The 15,367-nt window shown below is 37.8% G+C and overlaps 1 protein-coding gene across 3 annotated transcripts in view; it reads right to left on the bottom strand.

The window, feature by feature from the left end:
• The window catches only part of CTNNBIP1 (catenin, beta interacting protein 1), a 36,529-nt gene that overhangs the window by 17,646 nt on the left and 3,516 nt on the right, over positions 1-15,367 (bottom strand). For 2 of the 3 annotated variants that reach the window (XM_010577344.1, XM_010577346.1), the window contains exons 4-5: positions 11,580-11,659; positions 8,757-8,843 (exon numbers count right to left, since the gene is read on the bottom strand). The gene's annotated coding sequence lies outside the window, so the exon portion shown is untranslated. Of the gene's footprint in view, positions 1-8,756; positions 8,844-11,579; positions 11,660-14,947; positions 15,029-15,367 lie in introns of those variants that run through there. The other variant, XM_010577345.1, reaches the window with a different exon arrangement.

Here is a 15,367-nt window from a genome sequence, read left to right as displayed (position 1 = left end):
CACATAAGCCTCTAAGGCAAGCAGCTCAATCTCACAAATGAAGTGACAGTTCAAGCCCTCTGTAATGTGCAATGAAATAGCAAGTGCCTGCTACTCAGGACAGCATCGCAGATAGAATCATGGAATTAATAGCATAAGTTGCTGTACTTAATTAACGAGCTTCTGATTAGGGAATATACGCATATCTGCACCATTTGTTAATGGTCCAGCTTAAATTTACCAAACATAGTTTGGTATTGGGTTTTTTTGTGGGTTTTTTTTTTTTTTTTTGTGGTCAACAAGTGAATGCAGATCTAGACTAATTCAATTTCTTTCATGGCTGTTCACCACCCCACGCAGATGTCATTACTAGCAAGGAAGCACAACTGCAGTAGCTAGAGCTACTCAATTGTTCTGCAAACTAGGTTCATCAGGGAAACACTGAATCCAAAATACCTGCTAGCTTTGCCCATAGGTCCTCTAGTGTCTCTTACTAATAAGTGTTGGAAGCAGCTGAGCTTTATCAATGGCTTAAAAGAATCATTTCACCTCTCCAGAGAAGAGAAATTGCCTGCTCTGAAAGGATTATTTAAGCCCTACCTCACTAATTAGTTCTCACTGTTCTTGCCCTCTAAATATGCAATGTAGTCCCAAGAAAGATTACGTACAGCATTGACAACAGGACCGTTTGCGGTAACTAATTGCTGTTCTCATTTCTATGGACTTCAAAGACACCCCCCGTACAAATAGTCACCACACAACTGTGGAACTCCTTCCTAAAGGAAAGGATTAGAGCATGGGAAGTAATCACTTCTGAGATGCACTTCTGTCCTACTGACGGTAACGGCATATTTACACCTACCATTAAAATTCCCCACACACACCCCAAATGGCAAATAATAGCAATCTATGCGTTTGTTATATTTAACACCAAATACAAATGAAAACAGAGAGATCAAATGTTTTCCTAACCCTATAAATTCAGAGGAATTCAGCTGAGAACCAAAACAGCCTCCACAGGCCATTTTCATGACCAGCCAGAAGGCTTATATCATAGACAGTTTTACTTTCAAGCAAAAGTCTAGTCCCTCTACAAGTCAGCAGCAGCACCCAAAACACACTGTCTTTGTCTGATCCACGTGGCTGCCCCCAGCTGAACTCACCTCACCACTGTCACAACAAATATATGGGTGGAACATAAAGGTTGCGCACCAGAACTTGAGAACTTCTCTGCTAAACCATAGGGCACATCCTCTGAATAACAAGCACCTTTATTGCTAAAGGGTCCAAAAATGACTGGAGTAAAAAAAAAAAAAAAAAAAAAAAGAGGTTTCATTACTTTTTCCTAGAAGTATGAGAACAAAGTAAGACTAAAAGGCCTGGTGACCAGTCCAAAGCCACACAGAGGTTCTCCTACCAACTGATCTAAACAGCAGCTCATACTTCCAACATTTTCAACTACACATCAACACTTCCACATTCATCTCTAACAAACCCTAAGAAATAAGATCTAAAAATATTTTGCAACTGTGTATTTTGAGGGTGGGAGGGAAGAAGTGCAAAATATGAGAAAGAGTTTAGCAAGACAGCTGAGGAACAGCTGAATCACTACTAGCACGAGTTCTGCCCACAATCTTGAGTCCCAATAGACCTGTGTGCTACACAATGATCCATCCCCAAAGCATTTTTCAGATCAGGTAATTCTTTGCCTCAGTTGCAATTACCAGCTCTGAATTCTGCTTCTTTGCTCACCTATATCCACCTTTTACTCCTGCAAGGTCAGAACATTGTTTATTTTGCCTACGCTCAGTTCCAATTTTTTGTCTCTGTCTAAAGAAGTGGTGACTGCTTCATTTAGTCTATTAATGCTGCAGGACTCTGTATCACTTGACCCTCACAAAAGCCTCTCTACTCTTACCCAGGCACTACAAACAGCTGCTTGGGCTCATCACACCAATCAGCACTTCTACCACAGAAAGCAAGATTCAGATTTTCTCCTGGTCATGAGGTTCTGTCAAAGCTTAACTCATACCATGTACTCCCATGAGCATGAGAAAAAAAAAAAAAAAGTAGTAACTCAACACTTTCCAACTTAGGTGTCACCAGAATACAAGAACATAAAACCATTTCTCAAACTTACAATCAAAACTCCTCTTGTCCAAATAAGCTTACATTCCCAGCCAGGATTTAAGAACAGATGAAACCATGCAAGGTCCTTTACCACGGAAATGAAATGAAAACTATTCTAAGCACAAAGACTCCAGTTTCAATCCATCCTTATCCTTCTATCCTAATAATTCTACTTCCTTAGAATGGTTTACACTTGGGTCAGAGATTGCTACGACGAGTATTTTTAACATACAGAAAAACATAAAAGCATTGAAGTAATGTTTACAAGTTCAGAGATGTCCATATGGTAGATGGAAAAAGGTCAAAGTCTTAACTTTAGGTTCTGTCACGTACGGGATCATGCTGCTTCCCCAAACACTGCTAGGTTAAATGAGGTTTTTACAGTAAAATGTAAGGCACACTAATTGAAAAGAAACATGTTTTTGAAGTACATGTCACTGAATTACAACAGCATAAGGAAATTGAACCAGCATCAGGATGCAACATGCCAAATGCAGGATGCTGGCAGCTGAATGTCTGCTGATCAGCAGAGATAAAACCAAATTTTGCACATCCCATACATTATAAACAACCTTTTATCAATAGCACTAATGAATCCTACTGTTTATAGTTAAAACACAGACTTAATTTATTTACCTATTCTTGCCAGTTATGTTATATTACATATGAGAACCATTCCTTGAACGATAACACTTCAATCTGTATTTTCAGCACAAAAAGCCAGACAAGGAGATAGAAAAACAAGAACCGCCATGTACTGGACTGAAGGAATCCCCACAGCATTAAACAGAACTCAACTGGAAAGCTGTTCACTGAAAAGAATGAACAGCCAAAGCTATTCAGAAGCCCAGTTACACGTTCGTTGATACTTAATGGCCTAAGCAAAGAAATACTGGGGTCTCAGCTGAATTTCTGGTAATCATATCCTGAATTACTAGCACTAAGGGAAGAGATGACAAAGGCTGCTGATGAAGCCATACAGAATGCACTATCAAGTCTGGAACTGGTCTCTCCAGGTAAGGGTGAGGCAGATGTGCAATGCCAACAGGAAAGTTTGGGCTGCCAATACCTCATCTATTTTGCAGCTAAGCACAGTTCTACTCTCTGATGCCATTATTCAATTCCTTTCTCACAAAAAAAGACTAACCTGTGCATTTCAAAAGCTGTAGTTTTAGTCTGAAATGATTACATTCTTTGCTAGACTGTGTTAAAAGACTAAATCCTACAAGCTTGTCCTGCTGTATCCAACACAGTGCAAATGGACATAATTGGGTCACCTAATTTCCCCTTGTTTGGTAGGCGTAGGGAATGAAATTTATTTCTCATTTATTTTTAATGATTCACAAGACAGAATAATAAATGAGAAAGATCTATATATTTCAGCCAAAATTGCCAGCCCAGCTTTGCCAAAGCAATAAATTTGAGTTTAAAAACATTCCCGCCCTTTCCCAAGTAGCAAACAAGGTTGGTCAGTAAACAAATGGAAAAACTGTCCTGTTCTACAGCACTTCATTCCCCATGCTGCCTGCAGAAGGGCTGGGTGAGGATCACAGGAATGCCTTCTGCTTTGCAAGGCCCAACATGTGGACTGGGCAGAGTCAAGCACGCCTGACATCCCCGTTCCAGTCCCTGTTTGTCTGCCTACCAAACCGATCTGTGGCTGCAGAAAGGGTATGTGCAATCCTGTCCCCTTGGCAAAAGAAAGCGTGACTATCACCCTCATGCAAAACGCCGTAGACTGAAGTTACACTTTCTAGCAAGGCAGTAAGTTAGAGATGAGAGTAAACTGGATGTGGGTTTGGAACCAGAAGACGTAGGTACATCTACACTGAAAAACAGTTGGGCTACAAGTATGTTACCAAAGTAGAATGGGATTAAGTATTTTTAAACTCTTCCACTAGCATTAAAAGATGCTTCCCTACCTCTCCACATTATTACTTGTCCTGTAAAGTTTATAATGAAAATACAATATAATCCTTCCCCCAAAAACCAAACTAAAGAATCATACCAGCTTTCTCTTCAATTACTGACCCTGGACACAACAGTATGTAATGAAAAAATATTGCCTTTGCAGTTAGCCTCACTTTTTTTTTTTTTCCCTAACTAGATTTAGAACATCAGCTACCATGTTTTCACTTCAAAAAAAACCGTAGACAGGAGAAATCTCTACTCAAACTCAGCTTAACTAGTCTGTTTTACGAACACATGGAAACTGCTCCTAAGGAAACTCAAGCTCACCCACAAGAACTGTTTTAACCGAATGCTTTCAGTAGAGGAGCATTCTAACACACAGCAACGGAAAATTACAGATTCGTAACTGTATTTCCCTCACTTCCTCCTATACTCTTATTCATTCAAAACCTGGAAGGTCTTCTCTGCTGGACAATGCCACAGATGGGTTCATAATAAAGAACTTCTAAATTACTCTGACTCCCTCCCATCATCCCTTTAACCCCCCCGCCCCCCAAAAAACCAAACCACCAAAAAAATCTCACATCCCAACAGAAAAAGAAAAAAAGACACTAAAAAATGGGATGTTTGTAAATTTTGCATAAGGCAAACTACTTAAGCATCCCATTTAATTTTAAAGACATGCTTATTTAATGCAATGAGAAAGCAACACCAGCTTTTGTTCCTTCAAATTACATATTCCTTCCAACACTGTAGTCCTCTAATGCTGAAATTCCTAACATCCACATTTTACTGGTATGGGAAAAAACAAAGTGAAACTGAGGAATGTGCACAGCCTAAATTAGTGGGGGGGAAGCAGTGAGCTGTGAGTAAATGTAGTATTTTACGTATTTGGTTTTAATAATTTAGGCTACTTACAGCAGCCATCTGGCAAGCTCTTTAAAATGTAAGTCACAGCTGACTACCTCTTTAATATCTTGTATCATTTCCAGTTATAGCCAAAAGAAATCCAACAGGAGTTAGTTCAGCTAAATTTTTTTTTTTTTCTTGAATTTGGCTGGTTCTATTCAAGGCAGCTGAAAACCTCAATTAATGGGATAGGATTACAAAAGCTCAGATAAGGAGTTATGGTGAATAAAACCAACCGCTGCAGGTTTCCTTTGCACTACACAAATTGAGTTAACAGCCAGCATGAAGAGGTCCCTTTAACTCTATGATATCATTATCCAAGGTCAAGCTATTAGCCTCCACAGTTCTACTATTGAGTACTTCAGTGGTTAAAACATGGTCATACTGGGAAGCTTGTAAGTGCAAGGGGATGCTGCACCTTTAAGCCTTGTTAATTTTCAAATGACATTTTACAGAGAACAGCTAGAGCCCTAAAAACCTTCCAGGCTGGAGCCTAAAACCTGAAGTCAGGATCCAGAGTCTGCAAAATCCTGCTACAAATTTTCCTCTAATTCAGTCTGACTCATGACCTTCAGTCACAGGCAGCTGGAGACTGGATTAATTCCCATCTCTAGAAGGATACGGCAATGAAGAATTCATAACAGCTACCTATTTATAGGTGAATGGTAAGAATTGAAATATGGGGTTTTGGGGTTTTTTTTGGTCTTCATTCCTATGTTCAGTATTATCTTTTAACTCACTAGAATCTGAACCCAGTGTCAGATTTTGGCCAATTTACAACTGGAATGCCAGTGGTAGGTTTACATCTCTTAAATGTTAGATTTAAATTTTTAACAAAACAGTACAGTCCTCCCTCTTGAAGAGGGACAGGAAACAGCCCAAACCACTGCCATTTAGACATGAAAAAATCTGTAAAAACAAGTGGGTTTTTTTTTCCAGTGCTGGATCACCTTTCAAGAGCTTCAAAAAGGACTTCAAAAGTAGTAATGAGGTACATGCAAAAAAGCTTCCCAATATACTAAAACAGTTCTTACATCAATGCTCAAAAGCTAACTGTAGAAAAAAAATCCCACCATTACAATCATCATTTTTATGAAATTAATGCTTGCCTCCAGACCTTCAGACACACACAAACCAGATTTTTTTTTTTTTGCTGTACTACAGCAGCAATCTCTCAAAAAGAAGACATCTATCATATCTCATACAGTTAAAAGAGGCAGCACAGGTTTTTTAGGTAGTTCATGTCAGTCAACTTTAAGCCTCTGAAATTAAACGTAGTAACAGCAACAAAATCTTAAAAAAAGACTTTCATTTCGCAAAGGTATTCACACTTCAAAGATGAATTTGTCAAAAATTCTTTAAAAAGTGACAACACTTAGCTACAGCAGTTTATACACAAATTCTATCCCAGTCAAAGAAACAATTCTAAAAGAATGTTACAATACTTTACTCAAAATGGTCTTCAACAGCTGGACTGACGAGTGCTGCTCTTGTCCTAATCATTAGCATCTTTCACAGAGGCTCATGTACCTCTTCCCCTATTTATAACAAAGCTACAAATCTTCTAGACAGGAAACAAGGCACTAATGATAGACAGCCAATGATTTTAACCACCAGGCATCCCACACAAAAGAATTACTGCTATAAAAAGAGTGTTACGCATGCGTCATCAAAACAAAACTGTACGGCAGTGCTTTCTATGGATCTCTATCTTTTCAGAAACAGAAAATGAAGTTTCCAGGACATAGACATAACAAACTTGAGGTACCTTTTGTTGTTCTTAAGAGATTAGCTTTATTTTCATAGTTTGATTTTACCTTGAATCATAAACCAGTGAAAAAATGGAGCACCGATAATAGGTAAAAATTTCATCAACAGCTTACAAGAATCAAGAATTATTTTCAAGATATCTATCCCATTTTATATGGCATGCATGCTGCACACATTGTACAAATATGTACGCATATAACACCTCCACCTATGAAGTACCATATTTTTTCACTATTAATTATTAACACCAATGACAGAGCCTCCTGCAGCACATCTGTTCTATGATCATTGTAGAAACTGAACCAAGGCCAATACACAAACATACACAAGGAAGATCAAGACCATTAATTGTGGTCACTTCATTTTCTTGTAATGTCAATCAGCTTTATGACCAAAGTCATGTTTTCAAAGCAGCTCTGCAAGAAGTGGTAACGCTGGACTCGCAATCCTCTGAACACTTACAGATCATCAGCATTGAAACTGGGTTTTACTGAAGACTGCCATTTATATTACAGAAATCAAACTCAACAGGCTAAAAAATAACTTAATACACAGGACAAACACCCTACGCTCATGAAGCATAAACACTGATAAAGAACTAGTTGACTGTAGAAGCAAGAAATCTGTTCAGTCTTCACAATGAACCTAAAATAAGCCTACCATGCCTACACAACAGAGTACAATGTCAAAATTGATGCAACTTTATATATATGCCCACAAGGTGCAGGATGTTTTTTCTGCCTCCTTCAGTAATTCTCAAGTGGCTAGAAACGGAAGAGGAAACAGAAATATGCATGAACAAGCACACATTCAGAATTACCAGCAGTGCTAATGGAGAAGCACTTCAGTATTTGGTACGTTTTCAACCAAATAGTTTCAATTAATACTGTATTTGTATTCAGATTTTTTAAATTAAACTACATCTAGTGCAAAATTTGATGTTTCAGTCAACTTTAACAAAAAGGCAAGTGACACTATTAACCAATCATAAACCATCACAATCTAAAATCAGACTAGGCAAAATTCCAGTAAGTATCAGTAAGCAGTTAAAATAACAATAACATCTAATTTCAATTTACAAGCATGCAGTAAAAGCCCCCCAAAAACAGAAGTACCATATTTGGAGTCAAACTGCCTGTGGTCTAGTGAACAACTTCTCATCAGCTGAAGCACACTGTATTGTTATATTTAACCAGAAACGGCAGACATCATGAGTAATGCCTACTGAAAGGATTTCTCCCCACTATGCCACTCACTGAAGCACCATTTATAGGCATTTCTTTGGTACTCATGAACATAGTATCTTCCTACAGATGCCTAGCATATTACAGATAGCTTTCAATTTAAAACGTGACCTATGCTGCCCTGTAATTTATACTGACATCTGAACATCATTAATGCCAGATCATATAAATTTTACACTAAAAATGCCTACAGATCTTTTACAATAGAGAGATGATGGCTAGATTTTTTTTAAAGCAATTAAAACATGAGCTGTTATTATGTTGGTGACTACTTAGCATTTTAACGTTTTGCAATACTGTATCAAAGTACAGTGTTAGGACCAGAGACACTTAGATTAATAGTTCTTGACTACTAAAATTGCCTAACCATTGGACAACAACATGAAATATTGTTCTGGCCTCATACATCAATAACATTTGCTGTAAAATGTGATAAATACACTCCTTGTGACACCTACTTATTGTGCTTCTTTAGAGAAGGAAAAAAAAAAACCCCAACCAAACTGTGCCACTTTCCCCATGGATGCTCTCCACAACCAAAAAAGCAAAGAAATGCTTTCAGCTTTGAATCAATGTATGGTTTAATTTTTTAAACCATTTAAAGAGGTATTTTATTAATAGCTCTTGCTGAAAGTTGAACTAAGATTTAATGGCTATTTGTCCAATATGAATACATTCCTTGATCATCTTTTTTGCACTAATGACAACACAAAACCTTTGCCTCCTCAGTGATCTGTTAGCATTATTGGATAATATGGGCAAGTGACCCCTGCTTCTAGGGCCTTCATAAAATAATATTCCTTGAGAACTTACCTCAATAGCGTTTCATAAACTGGTTTAAATAGCTGTTTTAATCATATGTGCAAAAGTATGCCAGTTCCTTCTTCTCTGAAGGACTTACTAAAAAACAAAAAGTACAAAAAAAGGATTTTTGTTACCTTCTTTAGGTCACCAAACTAGACCATGCTGCAAAGATATCTGATGGAGAGAGGAGGAAGGAAAAAAATCCTTGTCAATTTTAAGAGAGGACTTTTTAACATTCACAAGTTTAAAACAAATTCCTAATTACACACCAATTTTACCACAGACATTTTGCTTTCTGTAATTTTTGGTAAAGTGGGATTACAAGGAAGGAAATCTTGCCTTCAAGAGACTTCCTATTTCTCAGGAAAAGGAATGCAATCTCCTTCCTCCCTAGCCACAATTTTTAATGTTACCTTAATTATATTAGCCCTGAACTGTGAAATAAACCTGTACGAGGTCATTAGTTTGACAGCAGAAATCTCCCTCTAGCACTACTGTACAAACAAACACACATAGGCTGGAGAGAAATAAACTACTGACTACAGGGGTTTTTTAAGGGTTGTATCAAGGCCCAATCAGTGCTGGGACTGACTGATTTCAGAGTACAATGGAAACTGGAAGAATCACAGGCAAGACTGAGAATGCACATAGGTTAAAGGCAACCAAGCTGAGCTGCATGGAAAACTGTACGTGGAATTGTGTGGCAAGTTTGATTCATTCAGAGATCAACACTAATGAAGTGAAATACTTAAAACGGATTGTTTCGAGAACTCCTATATACGTAAAATTTGATGCTTTTACAGGATAAATGGCAATCACTCCCCTAAGAATGGGGGCATCATGCAGATGCAACAATACCTATTTTGATTAATCAAACTCCAATATATACCAATAATAACAAAAGGTGTTAGCTCAGAGACCACTAACAACAATGCTCAATACAAGGCTGATCGTTCTACAAGTTAAAACTACTCTAAGATTCCAGACCACTTCAGAAAGTTTCCATGAGCAGGACTACATGAAACAACCACCAATTTAAGGCAGAATGGTAAAAGGGAATTAACTGAAGTTGCAGACAGATTTCTGCACTTCCCAAACCATTTGTACAATTACAGTACATCTTTATTATATTTAATTTCTCAACAAAAGGAAAGAGCTTATAGCAGTTCTGTAAAAAATTGCAGCTACCAAGAAAAGTACAATGAAATGGATATATTAAAAACAAGGTGCCAAAACTGTATTTTCTCATACCTGCTATTATGCACACAGATTTTATTTAAGGTTTAAACCTTATTTTGTAAGAGCTAGTGAACTAAGAATCACAACAGTGAAACATTAAGAAAACCGTTGCCAACAGTTTTATGCGAATTGTGAAAGGTTTATTTTGCCGAGTTGCCTGTAGCTGCTGACCAAATTTTCACTGATAAAAGTTCTGTTTAAAAAAATCTGATGTTTCCGACCCCTCAAGTTAAGCAAAACCTTTCATGAATTCCACATAAACCAATGAGTATTATTTGGCATCTACAGACATTCCTGAAAAAAAGCAGCTAAGCAGATGTGAATGCTCCCATTTTTCTCAATTTGGCATCAACCCTTAAAGTTAATTATATTTTAAGTGTGTTATTGCTGACCATTTTTGCATAAACATTCAGTTAACTATGTTTATCTTAAAGTCTGATATTGCCTCCCCCGACCAACTGAGCGAGCTACCAGGACCCAATGACATTTTCAGTTTTCCATATAAGATCTACTTGCTCAAAGTTAGGAAACTCTATTAAAATTACATTAGTATGGCAACGGGCACCAGAGGTCACCACAGTTGCACTATCCCCTTCTCATTTCTACAAAAAGCCTTCCATCAGTAGTTTACCTTGAACTGTTTCAGTATCTACACTGCTCCTTTACAGAAACTCTGCTGCAAAAATTTAGGTCACATTTCCTTTAAGTGTACATGGGTGTGTGTACATGTATACTTAATTAAGGCTCAATGAAATTAATTAAAAGCTCCTCACTGACTTCAACGTGCATTGAATCAGGACCTGGATGAGTTCAGAGGCAAAACAATTACACTTTGATTAAACATCTTAACGTTCCTGTGAAGCAGTCAACTAATTTTATAGAAGGATAAATTGAGTCAGAAAGTTTCAGAGCTTGGTCATGGTCGTAAACAGAGTTGATTACTTAAGTTGCTTCCGTATTTGTTAGTTACCCTCGTAACATAAAGAAAATGGACTTTCTGAAAAATCAAATAAATTCTTGGTCTACGTAATTGCAGGAAATAAAACCGAACATCCTGAGACATGTGTGATGGTTGTACAAATCTATTGGCTCCATTTCTGTTCCCCAATCAGTAGCTAATTTAGTCAGTCACAAGAATTCTAATAACGCAAGAAGTTGAAATTTTTTGGTTTTTTTTTTCATGGCAGTTTATCTCCAGATGAGATTTTTTAGGTTGTGGGGGTTTTTTTTGTTTGTTTCTAAAATAGCATTAATAATTATGATATATCGATATTTTTTTTTAAAAAACAGGCTTGACAGATTAGATATTCTGTAAAACCTTGAAAATACTTACTGAAAAGCAAGAAATATGATTACACTTCCTAAATTCAAGCTGAGCTTTAAACCATACACAAGCATTGTAAAGTTTTGTCAAATCACCAGTAGCGAGCAGAAACAACAAATTAACCTTCCTCATTTTTTTGAGCATTTGTTACATAATGCTTCCCCAACACTGAGTCTGAAAATAAATCCCAAGGTCAGAAGAGTGTTGTCCTTATTCAATTACCAACTAACTTTTTCCGGTTATTTTTCTGATCTTTGGTTTCTTCTCACCTATTAACACGCCGTAGTTTTGCTCATTCTGGTCTATCTGCTTTCTTAAGCCAATCGAAGTTCACAGACAGGTCACGGCTCTTTAAAGAGAAAAAGAACTGTAAGTCTCATCCATTCTCAGAGATACAACAGCATCAACAACAGCAAACAGTGGTTTGTTGTTTTTTTCTAAGTGAAATAAAGTTCGTTGGTAAAAAGTTTTTAGTACATTTAAAACCTATTTACGTATCATTTCCCTCATGTACTCAGAAGTGAGACCATTAGACTACCAACATTTCTTAGGATGTGGAGTATGTGACAAAACGTTTTCATTCCAATAAGTTACATCTTTGGCGTACATCAGCATCAAAACATAAACATCTTCTGAGACTATTCACATACTTGTATACATGCAATAGCTTTACTGGAATTAAGTTAATGAATACTATTACTTTTCCAGCAAATCAAAGCTCTCAAACTGAACAAAAAAAATATATCTCTAATACCTGTGATGCAGAGAGTTATTTTAAAAGAATTTTTTTTAGAAAGCATTATGAATATGAATTATGTATGGTTTCTGGTTATATGGTTTAACACTGAAGAAAGAAACCCCCCAAAACTTATATATGCATATTTTCAAGAGAGAATCTTACAAGATACAATGGATTTCACGGTTAGTCTATTGGAAAAACATAAAGGATTACGTGCTTTTTTAAAGAGGACTCAATTAAAACTATTAAACACTATGATTTTTTTTTTTTACATCTTTCTTATTATAAATTAAGGTCTATTTTTGGCTGAATATCCCACCATACCGTTCCAGAAGTACCACATTGAGAGTTTAAATAAAGAACATGATTGACCAGCTTTACCATCATGACTATTATCATATTTGGAAACACAGCAGAAAAAGTAATTTACTTTTACTATCTAAAAATTTAATTCTAACTACCTTCTAGCTACAACACTTATGCCAACTCCCACAATACAAATATTTGGCATTTTTATTAGGATTACAGTTTTTCCAATTAAAAACATTAACATCAGGTTCAATCAATTCCGCATTAGGTACACAATGGTGTGGTATAGCTGTAACAGCTGCTACTGTCCGTGTTGGATTTCAGCAGGAAATCCAATCTGATGACAGCTTGCGATAATAAGAAATACAGTTTTGCATCCACATGTATAGAAATATTTCTGAAGATACCCAATCCTTCTGTTTTGGAAAAAACTCTGCTGTAAGTTTCTCCAAGCACATTCAACAGCAGCCTCCAAAAGCCTACTGCCTTTCTGTATGCACAGCACTTGGGCGCGTTTTTGATGCTTAAAACTAGGTCAGATGCTCAGGAGGGATGCTTTATAGTCAACTTACTAATTGAAATACTTACTAAAAATCATAAATGTTTATGTTGGTTACAGATGACAAACATTCTGGAGAGGAAAAAACTCGTATTAAACTAATATAAATAGATCGATTTCACTCAAGTTGTTTCCTAGGCAAAGCATTAACCTTTAACATTAGTTTCACCATATCAAACATGTTCAGATGTTCACTTTATTTGCCTGTGTGCAACCGCAGGATGATTTTTAATTTTCAGCAATAGATGTATATCACAGTCAATGTTTGCCATTACAAAATTTAGGTTTTGTTTCAGTTCACTTTTGGTTTTGTTTAGAAAATAATACAAGTTGTTTCGGAAACCTCTCTCCTCTTGCCAAGTTAAGTACTCTAAAACCCTGGATGGGGGAAGGAGGGAAATGGCAAAGGATGGAAGAGAGCAGGAATTGATGCAACTACACACTTCCCATAAAATCATGATTCAGAACTTGCTTTCTGTGCAGCCCTAGTACTTCACATTATTACATTGTATATCTAGGGAAATGTATGAGTATTAACCAATTCTTGTTAGGACAACAGAAGCTTCAATTCATATTGTGAGCAAATAGCCCTCTTCCCCACACACCTACGTTGCCTGTGCAGTACACAGAGCTCCCATACACAACTGCAAACAGGCATTCAGGCAAGCGACAGCCATGATAAATCTGATATGTATTTATTACAATGACTCCTATCAGGCTATGGGATGATTTTCCTGATGAAGATTTCAGTATCTTCCCACATGGATGTCAAAAAGAATCCTGAAAGCACTTCTGTGTCCTGTATAACTTCTCATAACTTCTGTTGCAACACTTAAAATGAACTAGAAGAGAACTACTGCTTTGAAGCAATTTTGGGTAAGCCATAGAACTTCAGCCAATCAATTATCAGTTAACTTGTTCAAAATGGCCTTTGCTCTTGCACTTGTTCCATTCTACATGCTTCCTCTTAGATTTACACCGTTACGATGCACCACATCAGCTAAGAGAGCATGCAAATCCATTTACCAGCAATTCTAAATTATACCGAAGCTGCCAATTTCTACCAAAATGCCAGAGATAACAATGAAAAGGGTGATGCTTTTTCAGCTAACGGCAAAGTGGAGCAACTCCAATGTATCTGAAGTACACCTGCCACCATTTTCCAGCTGAATCAGTCTGTCAAAGCAAACAGTATCTTTTAGATTGGTAAGAAAATAAGCCCACATTTAAAAAAGTAGTAATATGTAGCTTTCTGTATGCCCCCTCACCTTGAATACCCATACTTTCAAAACAAGCCCCCTGAAATACGTGGTTTAGCCTTGTTGTCCCTCAAGCTCACTTTTCACCATTTACATAGTGTTTCTCCTTCAGCAGGCTATTTCACATCATACGTGAGCTCCAAAAATACCAAGGGCAAGAGAAGTCGACAGTTTGCAAGTTCAGTGGCCAACAAAAACTAAATCTAAAATTTTGATTTTGTAAATATATTTAAAAATTATGTTCTTAAAATACTCAGTAGACGTACCTATCGCCCCACTGGAGCTAACTCAGGTCAGAAAACTGAACAGCATACCTAACTTGCCTCCAATGTCTGTTGTTTTTTGGAGTTTGGTATTTTGTTTTCTTTAAACCACCACATCTGCAGAACGTCTTGCTCTCATCTCGCAGAGCATCAAAGCTTATTTTGTTCAACGTGCCAAGATGAGGAACGGTCAAATAAAAGATGATATACAACAGAGCAAAATATTCTCTTCTTGAGGAGAAAGCAAACGCAAGTCTGAGAGTCAAATGTACCCTGTGAAGCACATCTGGATGTTAAGCAGAAACTAGTATCATCTCTCATCTGCTTTCAAGAGTGCTAACGTATTCCGATTCAGAAAACGATGCTGTTCCTCTCTCACGTATCTCTCCAAGAGATACGGAACTACCGTGTGCCAGCAAATACTGTCCACCTTTACGCTAAATGGAAAGTTACGGAGTGCTGCCTCAGCTGCTCTAGAAACACAATTTTTAGCCAAGGTAGAAATTACCTCCAAGTGAAGCCCTCTATTAAATACCGGCCGAGGCGTTTTTCCCACGCGAGTTTTCATGCCGGGGGCCAGGACGCCGTGCGGCATCCCACACTTTTTGTACGACAAACGTGGGGGGGGGGGCTGCCCCGAGCCGGGGCGTCCCAGTATTCTGTGTTTTATTGCCCGTGGACGTGACACCTGCCCTCCCGGCGGCTCCAGCGCACCTTAAGCAGCTTTACGTGGGAATGACTTCACCTGCCACAAAAATGCAGCCATTGCTGGGGTGGGACACCGCCGCCGTGAAACAGGGTGCCACATGACGTAAGAGATGATGCCAGAAAATTAAAAAGGCACCTCCCGTACCTGTGCCGCGGGGCCACGGCCTGCCAGCCACCGCCACCGCGACCGCTCGGCCGCCGCCGGGCCCCGGGGAGGTCA

This window comes from Haliaeetus leucocephalus, unplaced genomic scaffold (genome assembly GCF_000737465.1).
Source record: "Haliaeetus leucocephalus isolate CR32 unplaced genomic scaffold, Haliaeetus_leucocephalus-4.0 Scaffold556, whole genome shotgun sequence".
NCBI lineage: Eukaryota > Metazoa > Chordata > Aves > Accipitriformes > Accipitridae > Haliaeetus > Haliaeetus leucocephalus.
The sequence above is the reverse complement of the archived record's forward strand: the minus strand, read 5'-3'. Positions and strand labels throughout refer to the sequence as shown.